At 36.7% G+C, this 27,109-nt stretch overlaps 1 long non-coding RNA gene across 1 annotated transcript in view; it reads right to left on the bottom strand.

The window, feature by feature from the left end:
* Positions 1-19,136: 19,136 nt before the first annotated feature.
* LOC138805103 (uncharacterized) overlaps positions 19,137-27,109 on the bottom strand; it is a 40,780-nt gene continuing 32,807 nt past the window's right edge. The window contains exons 2-3 of the long non-coding RNA XR_011365441.1: positions 19,924-20,118; positions 19,137-19,200 (exon numbers count right to left, since the gene is read on the bottom strand). This is a non-coding gene — a long non-coding RNA (uncharacterized lncRNA). The remainder of the gene's footprint in view (positions 19,201-19,923; positions 20,119-27,109) is intronic.

Genomic DNA, 27,109 nt, shown 5'->3' with positions numbered 1-27,109 from the left:
AGAAAGGTGAAGATGAAGACTTTTGAGCTTTGGCATCGCTTTCTTCATTTGCATCTTCTGTTTTGTTTTTTTTTCCCTGGGTTTCTCTTATTTTTGTAGGGCACACAAGTCGGTTGCGATTCCAGATGGGTGACTCGGCTCCTGTGGAAACACACATGGATACCCTCTTCCCTAGGTGATTAATACATCAGGCCCTTTCCAGGTGCCTGTGAGCAAATCTTTTAACTTTTGGCTGAACTTTAAATCCAATTTAGCTCCAATGTTTTTGCATAAGTGTAAGATTTTGTTGATTAGTATTAAGGTGATTAATTACAAATAAAGCATGATGGTTTCTCTAGTTAATAAGTCAGCCATCCTATTTCCAAATGAAAGAGGACCTGGTAAATTTGTATGTCTCTTATGGGTTCAATAAATATTTTTTTTCTAAGTTGAATTAATTTTTGTAACTGTTGTAACAAGTCTATAATTTTTGATTGTCCTGATAAAAGAGCTGTCTCTATGGCAGGAAATAAGTTAACCACATGCTTAGAGTCTGTGTAAATGTTATGCTGCTGGGGAATATGGTTAAAGCTAAAATTACAGCAATAATTTCCGTCTGTTGCTCTGAAATGTCAGATCCCTTTTAATAATAGGGAAGTGGTCTGGAATGTATACCACTGAAGTTCCATTTGAGAACCTATCAGTAAAAACTCTTAGAGCTCCCTCGAAAAGTGTTGTTACCACTAATGGAAAAATGGTTTTTACCTCTTCCACAAATTTTAATGAAGGATGTTGAGGAACATGAAATATTATTTGTCCTGTATAATTTAATAATGCTAATTGCCAATTCTCATCATTCTGTAATAATATTTTAATTGTTTTTTATTATAAGTTATAATTATATTATACATTTCTTTCTCAAGTAACTCTCAGGACCTACTCCTTGCTTTGACAATGAGTTGGCTGCACAAATATACATAAGAAGCTATCATTCTTGTCTGACTGTGAGGCAAGTTAAGCCACTCCAGGACTCCATCTTGCCATAAACATCTTGTATAAGATGTCTTTAATATTATAATATCCCAGTCTTTATTATAGTCCAATTGGACCACTTTTGCTTGTAACTTTTCTTCCACCAATGAAAATTTTCTAACATTATTGGAGTGAATTGTCTCTTACATTTAGGATTAGAATCCCCTTTTAAGGCTTCAAACAATGGGTGTAATTCTCCTGTGGTAATTTTCAAGTAGGGTCTAACCCAATTTGTATTTCGTAGTAATTTTTGAAAATCATTTAATGTTTTTAATTTATCTAGCCTAATACTCATTTTTGTGACATGATGTATTATTTTTCCTAAATAATTTAAAGGTTTATTATGTTGAATTTTATCTGGAAAATAAGCAAACCAAAGTTGGTTAATTGCTCAATGGTTAATTGTTAAAGTTTGTTCTGTTAAATGTTTACTTTCAGCAGCTATTAAAATACCGTCCATATAATGAATAATATAAGCATTAGAAAACTCTTCCCTAGTTTTTTGTAAAGCTTTATCCACAAATTTTTGACACAATGTAGGAGAATTTTTCATGCCTTGTGGCAAGACCTTACACTGATATCTCTGCCAGGGCCTTTTCAAATTACATGAGGGCACATGAAATGCAAATCTTTGAAAATCATTAGGATACAATTTTATTGTTTAAAAAATCCTGAAAATAAATGATTATTATATAATGTCCTTTAGGAACAGCCACAGGAAATGGAAGTCTTGGCTAAAGAGCCCCCATGTCATACATGGTGTTATTAATGGCTCTGAGGTCTTGTAACAACCTCCATTACCCAGATTTCTTTTTAATTACAAAAATTGGAGTATTCCAATTTTTGTATTGGCTATTGGATTTCTCTAAATATCCTTTCTGTATTTGCTCATTTACCAATTGTCCTACAACCTGTATCTTTTCTTGAGTTAGGGACCACTGATCAACCCACACAGGCTGATCATATTTCCATGATATTGCATCAGCAAACTTCTCATCAGCGGCACCTATGAAAAATTTTGTACAGTAAAGGAATCTGAAGTAACGAATTTTAGTTCAATGTTTTGCAAAATGTCTCTGCCCCATAATGTAAGGGCAAAGAAGATATAATAAAAGGTTGAAAGTTTCCAAATCTATTTTCACACTCCAACTTTAAAATTTTTGAACTTTGAGCAACATTGTTAGCCATACCCAATCCCATTAATGTAGATTCTGTCTTCATAATTGGCCAGGATGAGGGCCAGTCTTTTCCTGAAATACATGTTGGGTCTGCCCCTGTGTCCAAGAGACCTTTATCGGCTTTCTATCCACTTTTATAGTTTTTATGGGTCGATCCTTAGAAATAGATTGTACCCAGGCCACAGTTTCTGTGGAACTGAAACCTCCTGTACCTCGACCTTGTTTTAGGATTTGATTTGGAAGATGGACATAATTTAAAATTAAGATTTGAGCTAATCTTTGATCCATATGTATTTGCATATTTTTTAAAGACCTTACCGTTACACTAATTTCCCCTTGGTAATCTGCATCAACTACTCTGGGTAATACCTCAAAGTTTTGTTATAATTTGAGCTTCTACCAATTATCAAGCCCACAGTTCCTTCAATTACAGAACCATAAACTTGAGTTTCTATTAGCTGAACATCATGCATGATAGAGATGATGTAATCTCTTTTTGCTGCCAGATCAAACCCTGCACTTCCTGGAGTAGCTCTTGGCAAATCCCATACTGTAAATGGAGGAGACAAGGGATTTAATGGAACTGATCCCTTAGGGGATTTTTGTGTAACAGTAGGTGTGTCCCCTCTTTCGTTTAATGGGCTGAGGGAACATCCCTCTTCTTGTTTTTTGTGTCCTTTTCTTCTGCTGTTAGAATTCTATCCTTATGATATTTTGATCTACACTCATTTTTCCAATGATTGCCTTTCTTTCATCGTGGACAAAGTCCAGGCACTTTACCCTTTTTATTGTTACTAGGTTTATTTTGCTTTAATTGAAAATCTTTACTCATGTGTTCTGACTGGCCACATGAGAAGCAGACCCCATTTCTGGCCTGAGGTCGCGTCTTATGTAATTTTTGTTCATAAGCACTGAATGGTTTTCCTTTCATTGCTGCAGCATATGCCATTCCTTGATGACTGCTGGTGAGGCATCTATGCATGCTTTAACATTATCTTGCAATGATCCCGTCAGTAATTGAAAAGTACTTAATACATAACTTTTCATACTTGTTACCTCCTCCCTCATTTTTCTCACAGTTTTCCTTCTCCTCAATACCTCTCACAAGTTGATATGTACACTTCCCATATATTGTCTTGTGAGCATTGCTATTCCATTGGTTTGCCCTTTGTCTTTTTTCTCACCATTTTGTTTTTCCTCTTCCATTCCCTAATTAAGGTAAATGTATACACAAAATACAGGGTACCAAAATCAGGGGGATAAACCATAGGGAGAAAACCCAAAACAAAATAGATATCATATACTACATTAAAAACAGCAACCGCAAAAAGAAAAAAAAGCCTTTGTTTTCATATCTTGGAGTTCATTTTGCTCTGCTTCAGCTTATATTGTAATATATATGCATAACAAAGCCATTGGAAAAGAATCGTTGCATGGACACTATATCATGAAAACAAGGTTAACTGTTTCTGATGGAAAAGGTGGAATTAGGGTTGGTGAATTCACGATTCTGATAAAGGAATTTCAAAAGAGTTTTACAATTATGACAGGTAAATTTTAATTCTTCAGCATTTTTAACAACTTAGCCTATTAAGAAAATTTTAAATTGCCTGGGAAAAGAGGATTTCATGCAAAGAAATCCATGGAGACTTGGTGGAGAGAGAGCAATGTGGGTGAAGATGGCTCATTAAACAAACAAACCAACAAGCCAATAAACCTCAGAAAACTTGCTGGAAATCCTGTAGGTTCCCTTGAAAATGTCCTTACCCCAGGAAATATATTTTCAGTTTGTGAAACAAGGTTGAGTGGAATTTAAATTCAAAGTTCTTTAAAAAAAAACAGACATCAAAATTTGTGAATTGACCTTTAATTACCAAACTGTAATTCTCTGAAAAATATATTTTGAGTCAAAATATTTAAGAGAAAGTGTCCTGAACAATGAAAGAATGTATTGGGCTTACATTTTTCTGTTTGTAATTCTTTCCACAATGTCTTTGCACATGAAGCACTGAAACAAAGGAAAAAAAATCTGATAGGATAATTCAAACCACTGATTTCACATTTCTAAGTGGCTCACAAAAATAATATCCTTATTAAGATGAGATAGTGAATACTTCTCTTATTGCATAAGCCAAAAAATTTTGGGATCAGAAAAGAATTGAGGAAATGAAAAATGTAAGAAAACTCTTTTTAGAACCCGAGCTAAGCATATTGGCTTCAAAAGTGTAGAGAGGCCAAAACTTTTTGATATAGATTCTCTTAATATTTTAGCTACCTAAAGTGATTTTACAGAGCCTATTTGCCTCACTATGATGAAGAACAGATTGAATGAAGACATGAAAATAAATTACACATCTGAATGAGTCAACTTAAAAGAGTTTTAAATGAGAAACAATGAAGATGGAGCAATGGGGGAGGCCCTATAGTCCTTCAGCTTCACTAAACTTGAAGCCAAGAAGCTGTGATTCATTGGAAATCAGGAACGAGCTAAGAGGAGGAGATAGAAGTAGGACATAGAAGCATTGTCCTTTGTAACAGACACTGTCTTCCAAGGTATGGATGATTTAACTCTTTTCTCCTCGATACATCTTGTTGAACAAATGCAAGACCAAGAGAAAAATAATCAATTGAAATAATTTTGCAAAGAATAACTTCACTTTTCCTGATATTATAACTAAGGAGAGACTTAAGAGAAAAGATAAAAAGTGGAGTAGACTTTGGTTTCCTCTAAGCATCTTGTTACCAAAATATATCTTTGAGTTTAGAAACGATTGAACCCAAAAGTGGTGGAATACTTATTTTTGTTGGCAATTGAGACAAAAGAAGACTTTCAATTTTTAAAAAAAGAAAAAAGTATAGTCAAATATTTGTGATCACAGCTTCTTGGACTGGTTTTTGGAGACAAAGTTTTACATTAGAGTTTGTCCTCATTAACATAGAAGTTGGGTATTCATAACAACCAAATTCAAGAGGGAGGTTTAATGGACTCGCTAGGAAAGTAAAAAGAAAACCACTAGAAAACCCGAAAGTAGTGCTGTAGCTCAAGAGGTAGAGTGCTTGCCTTGAGCTGAAGAGCACAGGGACAGCACACAGGCCCAGAGTACCAGCCCCATGACCAACAAAAACAAAAAAACGAAATCAAATTAGTAACAGAAACTGAGAAAACCTTGATCGTTCATCTTACATAATGGGTGGGAGAAGAAGGGTAACAAGAAATCTAAAGGGTTCTACATCTATGGCCAGGCAAATGTGTTAGTCATGTTCTTGGTGATAAGGATTACAGGTGAAAATGATCGACTTAGGGGAAAAAACTCTCTGATAGTTCTAACGTTTATATTAAACAGATGCAAAGATTGATCTGTTTAGATATCATCAAAATATCCATGACCATGAATATGAAAAAGAATGATAAAATTGGGGGCATTATTAAAGGGAAGAAGAAAAGAAAAGTTATGACATAAGTGTAGCAATGTGAGCACCAGTGTGGACAAGATTGGAAGAAAGAGATAAGGAAATAAAAAAGCAATAGAAACAGATTTACAGAAGAAAAGAAAAGAAAGAATTTGCAGGAAGAAAAGGTCAAAACTGTTACAGAAACATTGAAGGAAATATGCTATTTGGATTTGAAAACTAAAAGGACATAGACAAGTTCAATAAGAACAGTGTTTTGGTGAACTGGTAGAGATGTAATTCATATTGATGAAATTTTGAGATATGAATGTGAAGCCATAAAATTCTAGATCCATTAATTCAACAGATCCTTTTTATTTTAAAATTTGGGAACAAATGCTTTTATTCTGACCTTAGAAGAACGAATGAGCTCCAAAAAAATGTCTCTAAGAAGACTTTCAATTCAAATATCACTGTTTGTCTCAAAATGCCTTAAATTCTACATCTTCTAATGTTGGCATAGAGTTACACTGTGGAACTTTTATCCGAGAGTGAGTACTACCCTATTGGTTAACATGGACAAAGTACCTTCATAAATAGAATGGGTGTTTGCAAACAAGAAGTGGTAGCTGAACAATGTTCTTAGCAGTTTTTACAGATGAAATAGAAATAGAGTAATCAAAAGGAACATGCAAAAAAACAAAGGCACAAAATAGAATGTGCCAAGGAAATGCTGATATACAATTTCAAATAATGTGCTCAGGTGTGAAGGTGTGTTCAAAGTACAGCGTCAGACAATATACTTCGATACCTTGAGAAAAAACTGCATTAAACTATTCTGGGATTATCATACAAGTAGAAACCTGTTACACTGACTCTCTAATCAGTCACAACACCATCAATTTAGGGAGTATTTTCCAAGAGCATATTGAGAAAAAGAGGGCTCATCACAATTAGTGTTCAGGTTGAAGTAACGACAATTACATAACGTTTCTTATAAGTCTTCATTTATTTTGGAGCATTAAAGTGGGAAAAAGCAAAGTAAATATTTTGCATGTATCTAAATTAAGTGGGACGAATTATATTGGTCTCTTTTTAACTTGGAAGTTATAGGTTATGATTTTTTTATACTCTACGTTGGGACAATGATCTGCTTTCAGTTATTTTCTTCTCTTCCCCTTCTTTTGCCCTTCCAATTAAAGAGACATACTTGAGCTTGCATTTCTAAATCCTTCAAAATTATCTGAATTTCTCCATACTTCTGTCAGCCTCCTATATCTTTCTCAAGGGAATATCTTCTTACTAGCATTTTTTTTATCCCATATGATATTGGATATCTTCCTGCCTAATTCAGTGCAAGATACACATTAGACTCATCCATATATCTCAACACTTGTACCACTATGAAATCCTATCTTACTTAGAAATCATGATTTTAGTATGTCTGGGGAGGTGACATCTGTCATTTTTGAATGACCATAATTGATACTTACATGCAAGCATGTTTTAAACCAATATGCCTCTCAGTAGATGAATGAATTGGCATGTCCATTGCGGTGCTGTGGGTTGTGGCAGGGACGAGGAAGAAAAATGGTTGGCTACCCTTGGTTATTAATCCTGGGTCCCAGGGCTGGCCAGATGGAGAATTTCCCTGCATAGGGTAAGCATTTTTATCGGAATTCCTTTATTGTCTATTTTTTATCTACACACTCTTGCCCAGTGCTTTCCTTTTTATATTTAGGGCAAATTCCTGGTCCTCTCTTGTTAACATCAGTATCCTTTTTACAGTTCTTCTTTATATGTCCCATTTGACCACATCCAAAACATTTTAGATTAGATGGTTGTAAAGCATACCAGGTAGTGGGCATAGTTTCAGCAAACAACTGCAAACGCCGGGATTCGGATGTATTGTCTTTACACGCCCTTAAATATGTATTTACATCCCCAGATTATTTTTAATAGGCAATAGGGCTCGTTTACAGTCCTCATTAGGATTCTCATAAGCCAACATGCCTAGTAGTTGTTGCTGTGCAGCTTCTCCCACAACATTATGTTCCAAGGTCAGTGTCAATCGTGATAAAAATTCAACATAGGGTTTATTAGGTTTTTGAATTACTTTAGTCCAGGAGCAATAACGCTCTCCTACCAGCCGAATCCTCCCCCATGCCTCAATACCTATGTCTCATAAATGCTCATGGATCTCTTCAGGAGAGTTCAATTGCATATGAGCATCTGCATATGGTTCTGTTCCACTCAACATAGGACAGGTTATGATCTGCAGGCGTGGATTATTGCTCTGTGCATTTTGTCTAGTCCTTTCTGTATATAACTCAGTAAACTACATTTGCCATTGTAGGTATTCAGGTTCCTTAAGCAAAGCTCTACAAAGCATCTTCCAATCCTCGGGAGCAAGATTATCGGGCAAGCTTATTAAGTAATCCCTTAACATAATGAGACTGAGGACCATAAGCCACTGATTGTTAAGTTTACCAATATCATCGACAGCAACACCCTCATATCTGGTTGGTTGAGCTATACCATTCATAGGAGGTGGTCAAATTACAGGATAAGAAAAAATAGGCATTTCTTCATCAGATTCACTGAGCCTTCTGTTTTGTGAAGGAGTGATGTGGTAAAAATTGCTTCTGCAAGCTGAGGAGTGGAAGGCTGTTTTACTATCACCTTCTCAGATTAGCCTTTCACTCTGCTAATTTCTAACTCCATATGTAGTAATCTTGATAAAATCAATTCCATTTGCTCAGACATTCTATTTACGCTTTCAGTTTGTTCATTTTCAGCTTTCTTTACCTCTTGTTTTTTCTCCTAATTGTGATGCAGCCTTATCTATTGCGTCCTTAACCTCCGAGTCCAATAGTAAACCTACAATAGAAGGCGCTGCCTCTTTCTTTAAGTCCGCTATTAATCTTTTCTCATTTAAATCTTTAAAAAGGGTATGTAAAATAGCCCAAATGGACCAAAATCTAACAGGATTCCTTTCCCCTTCTCGAACATCTCTTTCTACAATACTTTACTCATTTCCAATTAGCAACATCTAATGCCCCATCATCGGGGAACCAAGGATTCTATTCCCTAACTACATTAATAGACATTTCTATGTCAAAAGAAGACATAGTTACACCATAAGCTGCAAGTAAATATTTTAGCATATGTAAGTACGGAGTAGACTTAACTTGTTCCATCACCATGTCATTAAAAGTACTTACCTGAATATCCCTTCCTTTATTCAACACTGCAGGGTCCCTGTTTGTGTGCCAGTTGTGAACGTCTCAGGCATTGGGGTTCCTGGGTAAGGGTCGCAAAATCACCAGGAAACAGGGGTTGCAGAGTGCAAACAGCAATTGCCACTGCATGCTGTGCTTTATTGTTAGTGGGTATTTAAAGACAAGCAAATATTATCTTTGCCAAGATTTATTCAGGAGACATTCACACAAAGAATTTCAACAGATACAATTTTGCTTAAACTATGAGATAAGTCTTTGTATATTTTTATCTAAACTATTTTAGAGCAAGCTCAAACCATTTCCCCGTACTCTGGAAAATGCTTGACTAGCTGTTCGTCTATGCGTAAGTAAGCAGAAGAGCTACTTCCTCAGCTTTGAGACATGATAGCTTTGAGATAGGGAGAGAGAACATGTTCCCTCTCTAGGCCGGCATGCCAAGAGCTTTCCACATACCCAAACACAGTCCTCAGATAATCCTGAGGCCGGAGCCAGCATCATTCTGCACCTCCAACACAGACCCTGAGTCTTCACACAGATTGTCTCACCAACTCTTCTATTACTTTAAGCAAAAACAAAGCAAAGCAAAGCAAACAAAATAGACATTATCGTTAATTAAGCTGCTATTAAAGAGTCTAGGCACAATTATACTGTTAAATGATGTTAGTAAATATGTTTTGTAGATACTGATCTCACATGTGTCACAAAAATATCCATGGATTCATAACTAGAAACTCTGAAGTGTAAAGTATATTAATTAGGTGAGTTTCATTAGGTAGCCAATGAAGAGAACACCACAAGGTTTTCAGTCAGGTAAAGAAGTTTATTTAATGAACTGCTGCCCATGAAATACATGGGGGAAATGCATGTAAAAAAATGGGGCGATCCAACCTCTGGCAAGGATGAATCTATGTGAAGGACCAGATGAGGTGTGGCCATTTGGGGGAAACTCTGGCCACACTGGATCTGGATGTGACTTCAAGTTCTGGGACTCACCTCTGGTCAGATGGAAAGTGGGACCAGAGGCTGACCAGGTTGTGATTTAACAGGATGGGGAGGTGGCTGCCTCCAGGTGTGCCAGATACTAGGCAACACATAAAGGGTTGAAACTTAGCCAAGAAGTGGCTGCATAGGGTCTGCATGACCTGGGGCAGACCTAACAACAAATACAGGTAGTACTTCTGATATATGACTCCTGACTCCAAACAATTCATTCTCAGTCATGTTCTTTCTTTTCTTTCTTTCTTTCTTTCTTTCTTTCTTTCTTTCTTTCTTTCTTTCTTTCTTTCTTTCTTTCTTTCTTTCTTTCTTTCTTTCTTTCTTTCTTTCTTTTTCTTTCTTTCTTTCTTTTCTCCCTCTCCTCTCTCTTTTTTGTTTTATTGGTTGGTCGTAGGGTTTGAACTCTGGGCTTGGGCACTGTCCCTCAGCTCTTGAGCTCAAGTCGAGCACTCTACCACTTGAGCCACAGAGCCACTTCTGGTTTTTGAGTGGTTTATTGGAGATAAGGGTTTCACGGACTTTCCTGCCCAGGCTGGCTTTGAACTGCAATCTTCAGATCTCAGCGTACTGAGTAGCTAGGATTACAGGTGTGATCCACCAGCGCCCAGCTCTTTCTCTATCTCTCCACTCTTTCACTCACCCTCCCTCTCTACCCTACCTCAGCATTGTCAAATCTCAAATAATGAACACTTGCTGAGTTGAACTCACAGGCTGGCAGAGCAGCTCAATTGGAATATGTGAAATTTATTTAATGTTTCCTTCTACTTCTACCACAGGTCACTGGAATCAAATAATGAACACTCAGCAGCATGGCATCTCAAGCCAGTTGGAGGAGGAAAGCAAGCATGCTCACTTCATTCTGTGAGGTTCACCCTGGGAAGGTGGGGCAGACTCCTCCCTCCTCTTGCTAAATCTCAGCCCAGATTCTGCATCCGTAGAGGTGACTGCCTCCAAGAGTCCCAGTTACTCAAGTGAAACAGTTACAAGGCAGAGACTTAGCTTCTTGTGGTGCTGAGATTAATGGCAGCATGATTCAACATGATCCACTAGTTTATTGAGATTGGGACTTCTTAAATTTTTGGTTAGGCTATGTTCAAATTGTGATCTATTTATTTCTGATTGCTAACCATGATTATAGATGTGAACCAGCACATCAGAACATTCAAAGTTCTTTATCCCACATGGAAGACATGAAGTTTAATTTACCAAATGACATACAACTAGACAGACATCAAAAGTAAGTCCTTAATTCTGGTCAAGATGTGTTGTTAATGTGAAACAAAATTACTTAGCAAAATATCTGACTACTGCGATTATACTTTCAAACTTACCCTACACTTTAATATCAAATCACTTATATTAGCCAATGATTCACTCAAATTACCTGTAATCATTTATGTCTGTCCTATCTTCTAGAATTAGGGCAAACAGGAGCTCACACAATTAACTAAAGTGGTAGAATTTGAGAGGATCACAGTTCTGAATAGGTCTAGGAAGGAAAGTATCAGCCATATCAACCTACTAGGTAGGGATATTGGAATGCAATCCTGATCCCTGCTTTTTGGGCTGGGTGCAAAAATTGCTACTCTATGCGTAAAGTAACTTAAACTAGAAAGGAGTGGTGGAGTGACTCCAATGGTGGAATACTTATCTAGCAAACAACATCAAAACTCAGATCAACTTCCTAAAGATAAAATAAGACAAGAAAAGAAAGAACAACTCATACTTAGCATGTGTTCATTGTAAAGATTTACACTAAATTATTGTAGTTATAAATGCCATCATTTATTTCTAGGAGCACACACATTTTGTGTCAAGACTAAATGAAAAATTAACACCATATATGTAAAATTTTGGTAAAACACAGGTCTAGCTTACAATGGTGAACGCTTAAGTTTGCATGTGCAGTGGTGTTGCAGGGTTGTTAAGGTTTATGGAAGTCCATCTTTTTGATGGAATTGACATGATGAAATTACCTAAACATACATAACCATACAGTTCACTGGACAGATACTGCTGAGATATATGTATATATATATATATATATATTGCACACACATGTATGCATTTATATATTAAGGGACAGGTAAGTAAAAATAAAAAATATAATGAATAAATTTAGTGAACAGATAACTTTTCCAAAGTATTACTTTACCTGAACCAGTTCATTTCGTAAAGTCTCCAATGCTATATCACACTTACATGGTTGCTGATCCCCTTCAGCTTTTTTATGAAATTGTTTTTTCTTTGTTTTACAGGTGAAAAGCCTGCCAATAAATATACTTTCATGACATTCCTTTCTTTAGAAAATGCAAAGCACGTTGTGTTATCTGGCTCTTTATGTATCATCAATATAACTTTTTTATAATTTCAAGTACATATTGTCTAAGATCTCACTCATTCTCTTCCAATAGTACCTATGGGAAGGAGAAAATGAAGGATTATGCTGTTACTTTGGGAGTTTCTGTTATTAATAACTGCAATAAATATGAAAATGAAACTCTGAAATTACTTAGAGAGGTAACTTGAAAGTTAAATTTCTACACACTTATTTTACTCCCTCAACTAAAACACAGAACTTAAAATAAGTAACATTTTTAGCTGGGTGCCATGCTTGGAATCCTAGCTACTCAGGAGCTGAGATCTGAGGATAGTAATTCAAAGCTAGCCCTGGCAGGAAATCCATGACACTCTTACTTCAAATTAACCACCAGAAAACCAGAAGTAGCACTGTGGCTCAAGTGGTAAACATGCTAGCCTTGATCTGAAGAGCCAGGGACAGCGCCCAGACCCAGAATTCAAGCCCCTTGACCAAGAAAATTAAAAAGGAAAAAAGGGGGAAAAAGTAATGTTTTAACACTAATGTGCATATATACACAAAATTTGTCTAGAAATAAAACTATAACAGCCCCTGGACTGGCAAAAAAAGAGATTAAAGTGAAATTGCCTTCAATAATTCATTTAGACGATCTAAACTGAGGGCAGGCTACTAGAACTCACATCTCTAATTGAAGAGGTAGAATTTGAGAGGATCACAGATCAGAACCAGTGTGCAAGGAAAGTAATAAGAGTCTCATATCATCCTAAAGGTTCGCATGTTGGAATGTATTTGTGATCCCCGCTACTTGGCAGACAGAGGTGAGGAACTTAGGCTGTGTTCAGCCCTCAGCAAAATGGATAACCTATGAACAAAGTAAATAAATCGAAAACGGATTATTCTAATGGTAGAATACTTGTTCAGCAAACAAAATATTTAAATTCATACTCATTTCGTAAAAGAGGAAAGAAAAGGGAAGAACGAAAGAAAGAAAGAAAGAAAGAAAGAAAGAAAGAAAGAAAGAAAGAAAGAAAGAAAGAAAGAAAGAAAGAAAGAAAGAAAGAAAGAAAGAAAGAAAAGAAAAGAAAAGAAAGATAGAGAGGAAGAAAGAAAGGGAGGAAGAAAGAAAGGGAAAAGAAGAGGTATAAAGAAATACCTCAGCAGGCATTAGATGTTAACAATGACCCTAAATCATTTTAGCTATAAATGCCTTCATTTAATTCTGGGCAGAGACATTTTGTATCAAGCCTGAAAAAAACCATAGCATACGGCATACAAAACTTGGGTTAAATACAGGTCTGCCCTACACTGTTGTACCAATAGGAATGTATGTCTAGTGCTGTTGCAGGTATGTTAAGGTGTGTGGGAGTTTATCATCCTGATGATCTTGCAATGATGAAATTGACTAACTACACAATTACCTTGGCAGATCCCTGCTGAGACTTATATTATGTCACAGGTTAAAAAGGAACAATATATACGATGAAATATATTGAACAACCAGGCATTGTGTCCAAAATTATTTTTACCTGATTCAGTGTATCTTTACATTCTATATCACATGTACAAGTTTCTCATTCCCTTCTGTCTCATTATGTTGTCTTGCCTTGGTTTTGTTTTGTTTTCAGAACCGTGGTATAGGAGGGCATTTCTTATATTTTTGTCTTCTAGTCTTCAGAAAGTCTGCAGTTAAATATGCTTAAGTTCCTTTCATTAGAAAATTTAAACCACAATGGGTAGGGTCTTTATCATGATTTTGTTATGATCTCAAATACGTTTTTATTTCTTGCATTCTACCTGTATAATCTCACTTCAATCTTTTCCAAAGGGCACTTTAGCGGAAGTAGGAAATTCAAAGGGGATTCTGGTAGAGAATTTCTGTTACTAAAAATTCTGGTACATAGTAAAGGATGTAAGTCCAAAATTATTCATTAGAGAGATGATTTGAAAGTCATCTTTTTACATCTTAATACTCTTTCCTCAACCAAACCAAAGGAGTTAAAATAACATATTTATAAGTTAATGGACACAAATGTGGACCAAAATTCTAGAAATAAAATGATCACTCATGAAACCTTACTGATACTTCAAAGAATGCTTTCCAGTTAGAGGAATCATCTTCACACATTTTCACACAATGTGAATCTGCCTGTTAACAGAACCCCAAACTAGACTAAGGCATCTAATAGCTAACTAATTTTTGTTGTCTTTTGTCAATACTGCTTTCTTATCATATTGATTAGTATGAATTCTGTGACCATTATAAAATCACATTTGTAATAAAATTTCCTAGGTGGGAACTTCAAGGATGATGTGGTGTGGGGTTTCTGGTGGAGCCCTGTCTGGTTCAAGGGAGGAGTTGGTATTGGGACAGCCTCTGTGGTAAAGCAGGGCGGGGCTTTGAGGGTGAAAGCCAGTCTGTGTAAGGCTTTGAGACAGCAGGGAGGGGACAGGAAAGACTAGACTTGTTAGGAGCAGGGTCTCTTGTGGAGTAGGTGGGACTTTAGGATGGAGACTGGCAGGTGGATGGGTTTTCAGTGGAAGAGGGCAAGGTCACTGGGGAAGAGGCTATTTGGGGCAGAGCTTTGAAAAGGAAGAACAAGGCTATAGAGGAGGAGGTTACTTAGAGGAGGGGTTGTGGTTTAGCACTGTGAGCCCTGGTGGGATATGTAGGGTGAGGTTTCCCATAAGGCAGGGAAGATAATGAAGGCAAGAGGCTGACAAAAGGTGGGGATTCTGGTGCAGGAATGCAGAGCTATGAGGGAGAGGCTTTTCAAAGTCCGTGAGAGGGCAGAGTGGTGCTAGAAAGAAGTGGGCTAGTAAGGGGCGGACCTTTGGGAAGTGTGTTATGGTGGAGGTGGGGTTTCTGGCAGAGCAGGATGTAGTAACAATGTATGGAGGAATTTTTCATGACCAGAGCTTTGTGAGAGCAGAGATAGGATCCAGTGGACTAGACTATTTAGGATAGGTTTTCTGATGTAGCCAGTTACCACTTCGAAAAGAGCAGTAAGTTTGGGTGGGGATTTCAGTTTTGCAAGGCAGGACATTAGAATTGGACAGGGTTTCCAGTAGGGCAAGGCAATCTTCAAAAAGGGATTATGAAGGGACAGGGATTTACAGTTGAGTCTGGTGAGGCTTTCAGAGGGAGGCCAACAGATGCAGTAGTTTGCAGTGGAGCAATGTGGGTGTCGAGAGATGGGATAGTGTGGTGGGGGTTTTCTAGAGCAGGTCAGGGCTTGGAGCCATGGGGTTAATTGGAAGAGGGACTTTGAGAAGGAGTGGAAGGTCTACAAAGGTGTAGAGTAATTATGGGCAGGGTTGAGTAGGGTGTGGCTCTGTGGGAGGAGCCAATAAGAAGAGGATTCATCATGGGAACAATGAAGCCATTGAGAGAGTAGATATGGGAGATACAGAGGCCTGTGGTGGAGCAGGGCTGGCTTTCCAATCAGGAGATGGGCTGTGTGAGAAGCTTCTGGTCAACTAAGGTGGGGCTACAAGGGCAGTTATAGAGAGGTGGAGGGTTTTTGGTGTAGCATGAAGGGAATTGTGGGAAGAGGTAGGTTCAGGGCTGGGCTTGAAAAGTTCGGCTACTTAGACTAGTTATGGATCGAGTTTCTGATGAAACCAGGAGGGGTTGAGGGAGAAGTTTGGTTGGGAGTGGGGTATGAAAGGGATGGGAGGAGCTTGGAAGTAATAGAATATGGGAGCAATGGGACTCAGGGAATAGAGTAGTTAGGGACAGGGTATCTGGTGGATGAAGTTAGGATTAGAGGGAGGAGCCCAATGTAGGCGGAGTTCTTGTTGCAACAAGGTGGATATTAGGAGGAGATATGGATATGTTTGGTTTCTGGTGGTGCAGAGCAGGGATTCCAGGAAGGGGTGGAGTGGAAGAACGATTTCCCTGTAGCAGAGGAGGGCTTTCAGGAAGGATTCTGGTTGCAGTCAGGCCATTGAAAGTTTATAGCAGGACTACCAGAGGGTAGGTTAGTTAACGTTGGGCTTTTTAAGGACCAGGCTGACTGGAAGTGGGTTTCTAGTGGATCCAGTCAAGTTTTATGGGAAGGGGAGATAGGAAAGGGACAAGATTTAGTAAAGAGTGCGGCTACAAAAAATAAACAATTATTCAATAGGAAAACCATTTCAGTCACCATAAAATTATATTACTTTTATGTATGCGAGAGATATTGGAGAAAGTAAGCAAGTAATAATTCCTTCCTATTGAATTTTTTAAAAATTCCTGTTGAGTGAAAATAAAACCACAGGTCACATCAGGCTCAGAGGCCCACAGTAGACTAAGAAATATGAAGCACTGGACTGGATTCCCCAGCACAACCTTTAAGGACTACAAAAAAAATTTTACATATCTCACTTGGTCATAATGGACACTCTATTATCTTATAATTGTGAATGAATAGAACTTTTACTCTGACCGTTTTAGAAATCCTAAAACTAAGTAAGTGATAATGTTTTAACTTTATATAATATGGGAAGTATATTAAAATAATTAGGAAAATATAAAATTGTACACAGAATATTTGTTGTGCAGCATCAGTTTTAATCTAAAAGAATTTAAAACCAGAAAATTGCCATATGTGAGATTGCAGCATGGTTGCTTTTCAGTCATCAAAATGGTGACTTAAGGAATGTGTCTTCAGCATTGGATACATCGATGTTAAAACATATTTAAAAATGTGAAGCACTATACAGACCCTGAAGAAACTCAGAGGGATCTGTGAAATGAGGTTGGAATAAAATTAATGAATAGTTACAGTAAGAATTGATCTTCACTAGGCACATAAATATTTTCCAGAAGAAAAGACTACATTGAAAAATAAACAAAACACTGAAAAGGAAGCAGGCAGGCAGACCTTGAAATACACATTATCCAATGAAGAATATCTATTGAAGTATGATTGCAATAATCTTTAACCTAAATTACAGTACTGATCTATGTTCTTCCCTAATGCCAAATAACAAAGCCATGAAAATGCAGTAATAATTTTCAAGACATTAGACTTTACGAAGGAATTCAATGAATGTATTTCTAGATAGTAAAGATAGATGTCTGAGATAAAGAGTAAAGCAAATATCCCCAATTCTTAGCCCTTCCAGGTCAGAGGGGTACAAGCCGAAGCACAAGGAGAATAGACAGAAGTACAGTAATGCATACCAGTAGTTCCCAAGATGCAATGATGAATATAAGAGTGGAGAAAATCAACATGACCATCATAGGACCTAACACTGGAGAATAGAGAAAAGAACCGTGAAAATCCATGGAGAATCACAAAGAATGTCCTTGCATATTTGACAGAAGTGTGCCTTGCATGGCATTGAGCTCTAAAATATGTGTAGGTATTATAGGAAACTATTTGTGCTCATATGGTGCCTCAAGTAGTGATAAACTTATGATTTACAGGACATTGAGTAATAATAAAGGTCCTGCTTCAGTAGTGTAGAGATAAACCTTGATAAATTCTGTTTTTAAACACCTAACACCCTATAAAACCAAGACAAGAAGATTCAAATTATATATAAGTGACTTGACTGCAACAATAGAGTTCAAAAAATCAAATCACATAATGGGATGTAAAAGGATTACATTATTAAGGTAATCTTTAAACAACACACAATTTTATGTGAATAGTCCTGATTTTTGATGCACAAAAACAACAAAAACAAAACAAATCAAAACGAAGAAATGACACTTGGCAATAGAGCTAGATGCCAGTATCTCATCTCATGAGGCTGAGATTGTAAGACCATGGTTCACAGATGGCTGGGGTAGCAATCCACGAGACATTTATGTTCAATTGTTCAATCAAACACATAGTGAAACCTTGGTTAAAATAGTACAGATTCAGTCAGTCATGAGTGAAAAAAAACAAACAAGATTTTGAGGCTCTGAGTCAGTTTCATTACTGCACACAGGCACACACACACACAAACACACACACACACACACACACACACACACACACACACACACACAAACACACACAGCGAATATTAAGAGTGTAAAAAATGAACCTATCTGCCAGGACTATCCTAAGCATATATGAATTAATAAAAATTAGGGAAACCATAGAGCCTATGTTTCTTTGAGTCTGGCTTCCTTCACATAATGATTTTTTTCCAAGTCTTTCCATTTTCTTAAGAAAGGGGCTATGCCATTCTTTCTCATAGAAGCATGAAATTCCATTGTGTATATATACCACATTTTCCTGATCCATTCATCTACTGAGGGGCATCTGGACTGGTTCCATATCTTAGATATGGTAATAATGCTGCCAAAAACATACTTGTGCTGGTAGTTTTAGTGTTTCATTTTTTGGAGTCCAGTCGTGGGGCTTGAACTATGGACATGGACGCTGTCCTTCAGCTCTTCATCTCAAGTTTAGCGCTCTACCACTTGAGCCACACCGCCACTTCCGGGTATTTTCTTTTTGCTTATGTAGTACTGAAGAATTGAACCCAGGGACTCTTGCATGCAAACACTACAACTGAGCCACCTTCCCAGCCTGAGAGAAGATATTTTAACTTATTTTCTACACGTAAATTAATATTAAGCAAAGCTAATTAAAATAATTACTTATATACTCTTCAGAGGATGAGTATATTACTCTTGGATATCTTTAAGGAAAAGACTTTAGACTCATTACAACTGATGCCTTGCATTGAAATTACAGGCTAAACTTTCTTCTTCATTAAACAAAAGCTTCAGTTCTTTCATATTAGAATTGCAAAATCATAATACCTGAATTTTGATTTGTTTTCCTTTGCTATTTTCAATTCCATTTTTCATCCATTAGCTATCTAGAGATAATTTCGACAAATGCCCATGAATGGGATTGCTGGCTCTAGAGCTATGTACAGTTGACCATACAAAATGATGCTAATTGAAATGGACTCCAAGACATGGAAACAACAATTACTTTTTTTTTTCAGATATCAACCTTGATGTCAGTAAAGAAGTGTAAATAGATCTTATTTTATTTCATTTGTCTTTGATTTATCTCTGGACATCTCTGTCTTGATTCTGGTACCTTCCATCTTGTATATACATTATCTGATTTGGAGAAAGAAAGGGAAATAACATAATGATGAAAGAAGTGACCCATTGCAACAATGATATTCACAAGACAATATACCGGCAATGAACTTTACAAGTTTGGGGTGGGGGGTATGGTTGGGGGTGGGAAAGGATAGGAGAACAACAATGGAGTGGGTAACAATATTCATCAATGAAAGTACCTTACTCATGTAACTGTAAACACCCTGTGCAGTACCTTTAAATAAAATAAAATTTAAAACATTGAACCTACCCTAGAAAAAATATCCCTTTCAAAATAACCCATCTGTAATAGTACTTGTGAGGGATTCTAGAGTCAAACTGTTATACCTGGAAAGGGATATATTGGGAAGCCATCTCAAACAGCAATCAAAAGGCTGAGAGCTGTGCTCTGGAAAGGTCAAACAGTTAAGGGAAGACAGGGGTATGATTTATTACCTCAAAAGTATTTAAGTTAGAGCTGTTGGACACTAAAAGTTTAAGACTTTGGAAACAAGATGTATGTCTGTGCTATGGTTGTAATGATTATTGCTCCCTTCTGCTCCTTAAAAATAAGGGATTCAATTATCACTATGTATACAAACAATACCTCAGTTAATAGTTGTAACCACAAACTAGATTGATGCCTCAGTTTGTGGACATACCTGTAGCCACTCATTACCCCACCCCTGTAGTAGAATGAATATAAAGCATTTTAAACAGGATTTGGGAATCCAGAACCTGGCAATGAGGCTTTGGGTCCTCTGGTGTCTTCTTTCCTATCACTTCCTGTGATTTCTCAGTTCTTTGGCCAGGTATCCCAACATCTTTGCTGTTCCATGGTTCTGGTTAGTGACAGTACTGATATTCGGGACACCTCAAAACAAACTATGGAAAACACTTCCTCAGAGAAGATTCACAAATGTATAGGAGCACCTGGAAAGAAACCAAACATCACAAGTCATTCTGTGATCCTCTAACAAGAAAGTATAATTCAGGTGTATCTTTACTTCGGATATATATAAGAGATGGACAATTGTCCCTTTTGTTCATTTGGTATTTGGTATTGCATAAATTTTCAGAAACACATATACATTGTGAAATAATGTTATTTATTTCATAGGTCACAAACCTTGTCACTGGAGTGATGACCCAAATGTCTTATCTCAGTTGCCCGATTCACTCTTAGATGAGTGTGAATTGCATAATTGTGAACATTTTTCCATGAAACTTAACAACACAAAATGAAGTTTGAAGGTCAGGCCAAAGATTTTACATATATTACAGTAATACACACATAAACTGCTCAGCACTCATAGCACATTGGTGTGTTATAATTGTCTTCAGATCAGAAATATTCTAGAGTTTAAAGTAGAATGATGGGCTGTACATTTTCAATGGAAGAGTGATGAACACCCCCTGCAATTATTCTCAGTGGAAAATCTTCCTATACATTTTACTGACTTAGCTTCTACTCTGTGCTGTAAGTAATTTGATGTTTTGACATATGAATTTAATTTTGGCAATTGAGGAAGTCAATGCACATCACTCACAAAAGTTTCTTTATATGTACTGGTATTGCTTTATTGTGAACTTCCTAAAAGCCAGTCATAGGAGCACATGTCCCTAATCCCATCACTTCTGTCACTGAGATGAGGTTTGAAATATCCAGACCACTTGGCAATTCATAGTGAGAAAGTTTCTACAATGAAGGGTGAGAGAATAGAAAAAAGAGCAAATGAATCTTCCAACTGTATTGTTACATGTTCTATACACTTAGCCATTAAGACACCACAACAGTATTTTTATAACTTCTTACCTACTTTTTTCCTGTTCTGAGATGTTTTACTTATGGATCTCTAAGAAATCATATAAGATTCATAAAATAAATCTATAAATCATATAAGAAATCTTAAAAAATAGTTTGTTTTGGATATATAATTTAAAAGGAATAATTTCAGGAAAGTATTAAGCACATAAAATGTAATGCACACCTAAAATTGTCTATTTATTTAAAACTTCAGCAGTTGTAATTTATTTATTCTAATAACAAAGATTATAAACTAAGTTACAATAGTATTCCAAACGGAACACAGAACTAGAAAAATGAAGGGTAGCACTAAAGAATGCTACTGCTACTACTAATAGAGTAAGAATAAAATTTAGGCAAAACTCCTTCAGACTAAAAGCCACAGGACAGCCCCAACATTACTTTAATTGTTTCATATGAAGACAAGACCTTTTTTTGTAAATGTAAGTTTTCACAGATATTAACATCAGTTGGGTACATATTTCTTAAGTCCTTCAGGAAGGATGTTCTGACAATGTTGATGGAAGCTGACTTCTTTGGGACCTACTACACAATGTGAAGACACCATTCCAAGCACTGCACCTGCATTAGGGTAATTTTAGTGCTCATGATAGTTCTTCCAATTAGGAAATGAATTAAGTATTTTATTAAAAACAGAAGTAGGCAACAAGGCCAAACAAATTTCCCAAGTACCCAATACGGATCAGCTGTAGAACCATAATTCAAATCCAGGTTTCCACCAGGCATATCTGAGGATATTCTGTAAATTTCACATTCATTACCTTTCAAGATGTATGGAGCAGATGAACCCACATTATCTTCCTAATTATGGTTATAATGACAATAACATTGCTACAGAATATACATATTTTTAAATTAAAAGGGTGTGGATAATGACATTGTAGGTGATCTTTATACCAAATAAAGACTGAACCAAAAAGAAAAGTAAGGGGCTGGGAAGGTGGCTCAGTGATAGAGCGCTTGCCTTGAATGCATGAGGTCCTGGGTTCAATTCCTCAGCACCACATAAGCAAAAAGAAAAAAGTTGAAAGTGGTGCTGTGGCTCAAGTGGTAGAGCACTATCCTTGAGCTGAAGAGCTGAAGGACAGCACCCATGCCCAGAGTTCAGGCCCCACGACCAGACCCCCCCCCCCAAAAATAAAAGAACCTAGGCCACAAATTTTAGTCATAGTACTAGCACTCATATACCATATATATATATATATATATATATATGTGTGTGTGTGTGTGTGTGTGTGTGTGTGTGTGTGTGTGTGTGTGTGTGTGTGTGTGTGTGTGTGTGTGTGTATGTGTGTGTGTGTGTGTATATACACATATATATGCTTCCTAAAATATACAGTTAGTTAATTTGTCCAAACCTGGTCATAGATTAAATATGAGGTGTGAAAAAGTATGTAAGTCTGAAATGACTCCAAGGTATTTTGAGAAGACAGCTGGAAGAGTTATCACTTAATCATATAGTAATGAGGGATTGGTTTGTAGATAGAGATCAAAGCTCACTTTGGGATATTTTGAGTTTGTTAAAATCAGTAGTTAGGAGTTGTCAATGGACAGGATGCTATTAAGGACTTGAATTAAAGTAAACAGAGATGGAGAAAAAATACAGAAATAATTACTGTACTCAGTGGTAAAAAACATGAGAAGGAATATTACAGAGCTAAGCCCTGTGATACACAAATATGTAACACATGAAAAATGAAGAAAAACCGTAATAAGTATGTAATGCAGACTTATATGGGTAGGTATTTTTAATGTTTAAGGGTTATGAAGTGATTGTGTGATGACCTAAAATTTAAGAAATTCGTAAGTTCAACTATCCTTTGGGCCAACCATAGCTGATAGTTTAAGTTAAACGGGGCCACAATAGTGTGTCTTGATTTACCAAAGTGAAAATAGGCCAATATTTGGAAAGCCTCTTTTTGGACATGTGGTTGGAGTGCAATTACTGCAGTTTGTTCAACTGTCAGTAGAAAGCTACAGGTTTAGCACAATGATAGAAATCTTTCAGGGATCTGGTAGATTTTCCCTCTGTCTTCAATTTCCCTTTTTTTCTGAGAGCTAAAATATCACTACTGGAAGCCTGTCCAAATTGTGCCTTTGGCAAGTTAACGGATAGTCAGTCTAACACATGCCCAAATAAAAGAGAATTGGAACAGGTTTACATTGAGCACTCACAGTAGACGGGTCTCTGGAATTTCTCAGGAAAAACCTTCTGCCATTGTGGGATGGATAGGGCTGGATAATATGCAAAATAGACACCATAGATTGAAAGTATTCTGCTAAGTTAACACTTGAGATATCGGATGTTTTAACTGCATTGTATTGATTTTATGAATCAGTTAATCAGATTCTTCATGCCATATGATTTTACTAGACTGTAAAACGCATGCTTATAGCATTTCTTTTGTATAACATATAGTATGTTTTGAAATTTGGTATAAAACATTTGTCTTTTCATTTATTTATTTTTAATATGTATTACTCTAGTTTTCAAGAGTAGGGAAATGCCCTGGAACTTTGTAATTTGATGTCATATGTAATTTATTTTTTTTAAATTCTTAATTAGTGTCTATTGCAGTTCCCAGCTATATGTAATTTAAACTGTACTTTTCTTCAAGTGTATCATCCTACGCTGAAGTTTTTTTCTTACAAGCTTTCTAATAAATATGTAGTCTATTCAATTTTGAAAAGTACTGCTGTACCTCCCACTTATTTGTGGCATTTCTGGAATCCAAGTTCCTCTATGTGTCAGGGTGGATACTTTTGCTTGTAACAGTTTTGTTATTGAATACATAGCATCTGACTACTTAGGGAACAAAGGATGTGAAGTTACAGTATCCCAATAAAGAACTTCCAGGACAATTCAAGGGCAACTCATGTACTCTCTGTGTAGGTGAATAGGAGCATAGAAAAGAAAGTCTTATACATGAAAGTGACTGGGAGTGTGTGCACATGGGTATTCACTTATTTATCTGTTGTTATAGTTTTACATATTCAACATTTTTCATTATATATATATATATATATATATATATATATATATATATATGATTACAATTTCCAAAATCCAGAGAACCACATCCATGGGCCACGCTTTCCTATGTTGCTCTTTGGGTAATAAGAATGAAACCTGGTATTGTCCTGTGGTAGAGAAATAACTCAGAAATTCAAACATTTTTCTTTCAATATGTTGCCTGTTCCTACATCTAAAATGAGGAAGTCTGTTAATATGTAATACATGTTATAATCTATTTAATATATTTATACAATGTATAATATATTCTATATTATATATAATAACTGAATGTTATATATTCATTAGGAAAAATACAACGAACGTATCTATGTCCATACTTTCCCAGCCATGATTAGGTTCAGTAAAGTTAGGTGCATTACATCTCAACAGGAAAAGTCTACTGAAGTTTTGATGACCTTGAGCTAGATAAGGAGAATTTCTGTAAAAGGAGCCTCTCTTCAATTATGAGAAAAGATAAGTTTGGAAGTTTTTTTGTATTATTTTTTTTGTTTTTATTTAGGCCGGACAAGGAGCCTGAACTCTGGGCCTGAGCACTGTCCATCACCTCTTCAATTCAAGGCTAGTTCCCTACCACTCAAGCCATAACAGCACTTCTGGCTTTTTTTTGCTTATGTGGCACTGAAGAATCGAACCCTAGGCATTGTCCCTGAGCTCAAGGCTCGTGCTCTACCCCTTGAACCACAGCACCGCTTCTGTCTTTTTCTGCCTGGGATTGCTTTGAATCATAATACTCAGATCTCAGCCACCCAGGTAGCTAGGATTACAGGTGTGAGCAACCAGTGCCCAGCAAGTCCCTCTCTTTTAGATATTATTCTAAAAGCCTCCTATCCAAGGTCACTCCTAAGATAATAAATGGACCTATGCCAATAGTTCCTTCATACTCTCATCTCCTCTTATGGCTATGGTGTGTCTTTTCCATTGTATCCTGAACCTACTTCACAGTTCTCTTCCTAATCCATGATTCTAGGTGTATTACTAATAATTACCTAAATTTTGTGGCTATAAACCCTAAATTACTCAACTATTTATTTAATTTATTTTTTTTCTATATGATCGTGGTTCTGTACAAATCTGAGCTTATATTCACCTCTTGCATCTACCTCTTGGCATGAGCAGAGCCTGGGCCTAATCTACTTTAAATGCAAGAGGTTAGCCAAAGAACAGCCTACAGTATTCCTGCCTAGGAGTCAGTACAGGTAGTTGAGTGTCTGAAAGAAGCAATGCATTCCTGACATGAGAAGCAGTGAGAGAGACAACAGCCTACAGAGCAAACTGGCAGTCACAACATTTAACAACTTCTCCTTTGGGGAAACTGACCTCCTGCAAAGTGGCAGCGAGAAAACTTTAATTTTCTTATATGAAGGAAGTTGTCATGTCTCACTACATAAATCCCTTGTAATCAAAGTGAGGGTCATTCTTTTGTTTCCACCTTAGGCCCAGTCTCAGTTTATGTCAGACTTTGCTCAGACTCTATTCCTACCGGAAGGTCCCTGATGAGGAGGAAATTGTGATCTCTTGGCTTCTGACTGGCCCATTGGGACCTGAGGCCACTTTTAGTTTTCAACATGTTCCTTCTGACAATGGGAAAGCTCATTCTCTGAATTGTGCCCTAGTATCGAATCTCTTCAGAGAAATCAAGGAATGACAGATTCTTCCTGAGTGAGTGAGTTTCTCCATTTCCAAAGAGGTCAATTAATATCTGATTCTGAGACCCAGGTGAAAGTCCTTTACCAGATCCTCCAAGCTGGAGTGGATGTTAGCTCAGACTCCAAGCCATCCTCATATTTCTCCAGCTCTTTCTCATGAACCAAACTGTGACAGGAGTTTAGTTCAGAAACAAGGAAAAATGAGAGAAGCAGAAGAACCATTGGCAGGGTGAGGAATTTAGAGATTTTGTCTGAAAAAAAGGGCTCAGAAAATCTAGAATCAGGGGGCTGGGAAGGTTGCTCAGTGGTAGAGCGCTTGCCTTGCATGCCTGAGGCCCTGGGTTCCATTCCTCAGCACCACATAAGCAAAAAGAAAAACCTGGAAGTGGCTCTGTGGCTCAAGTGGTAGAGCGCTAGCTTTGAGCTGAAGAGCTGAGGGACAGTGCCCAGGCCAGAGTTCAGGCCCCAGGACCGGACACCCCCCCCCCCCAAAAAAAAGAAAATCTAGGATAACTCACATCATTAGGGAATCACATCATAAGATTAGGGAATAAATGTAATAAATTACTATCTAAATTACTAACTCCACTACTCTACATTACAAGTGTTCTGTCAAAAGTTAGCTGTCCTAGCTCTATTTTGATCAGGAAAACAGAGCATATTCTTTCCTTACAAAGTTCTACTGAGAATCTTTATCCATACCCCAGGTTGTTCTTACTCTCTACTTCTCTGTTACTTTCTCTACTTCTCTGTTACTTTCCTTTGCTGCATTCAATCAATGACACTTGAATGTGTTAGCATCTTCTAATCCATTTGTTATAAAGTAAAACAAATTATGGGGAAACATATATCTATGGTACATTTTCTTCAGGGGCATATTTATTTGATATTATTAAGTATTATTTTAATAGTTTCATTGTTAATACTTGAGAAAAATATTTTACTATTAGCAGTAATTAGTTGCACATTTTTTTGGTATTTTTCCATGTCTGTGTATTTTTTAAGCTTCTAACATCGTCTTTTCACCCAACTGTTGCCTTCTTAAAATTGCTTCAAATTATAAACTATATATGATGGTCCTCTATGTGTTCATTGATATATTTAAATTTTGATCTAATATCTACATATTATAGGAAATCTTCAACCTATTGCAATTGGTCTGAAAATCAATATGGATGTTCGTCATTAAAGCAAAAACACAATGCCACAAAACTTAGTGAAAGTAGGATGATTAGGTATATATTCAAAATATTTAGCAATGATACAGTACAAACATTCACTTCTCATATACCAGAACATGTTTATAGCTATGAATAGCACATTTTCTTCATTCCCTCTTTCTGGTGCATCTAGGTTGATTACACAGCTTGGTTGCTATAGAATATTGCTGCCATGAACATGTATGTTCATGTT

Source organism: Dipodomys merriami, unplaced genomic scaffold, assembly GCF_024711535.1.
Source record: "Dipodomys merriami isolate MVZ:Mamm:240054 unplaced genomic scaffold, mDipMer1.0.p SCAF_385, whole genome shotgun sequence".
Lineage (NCBI taxonomy): Eukaryota > Metazoa > Chordata > Mammalia > Rodentia > Heteromyidae > Dipodomys > Dipodomys merriami.
This window is presented reverse-complemented; position numbering and strand designations above follow the sequence as displayed.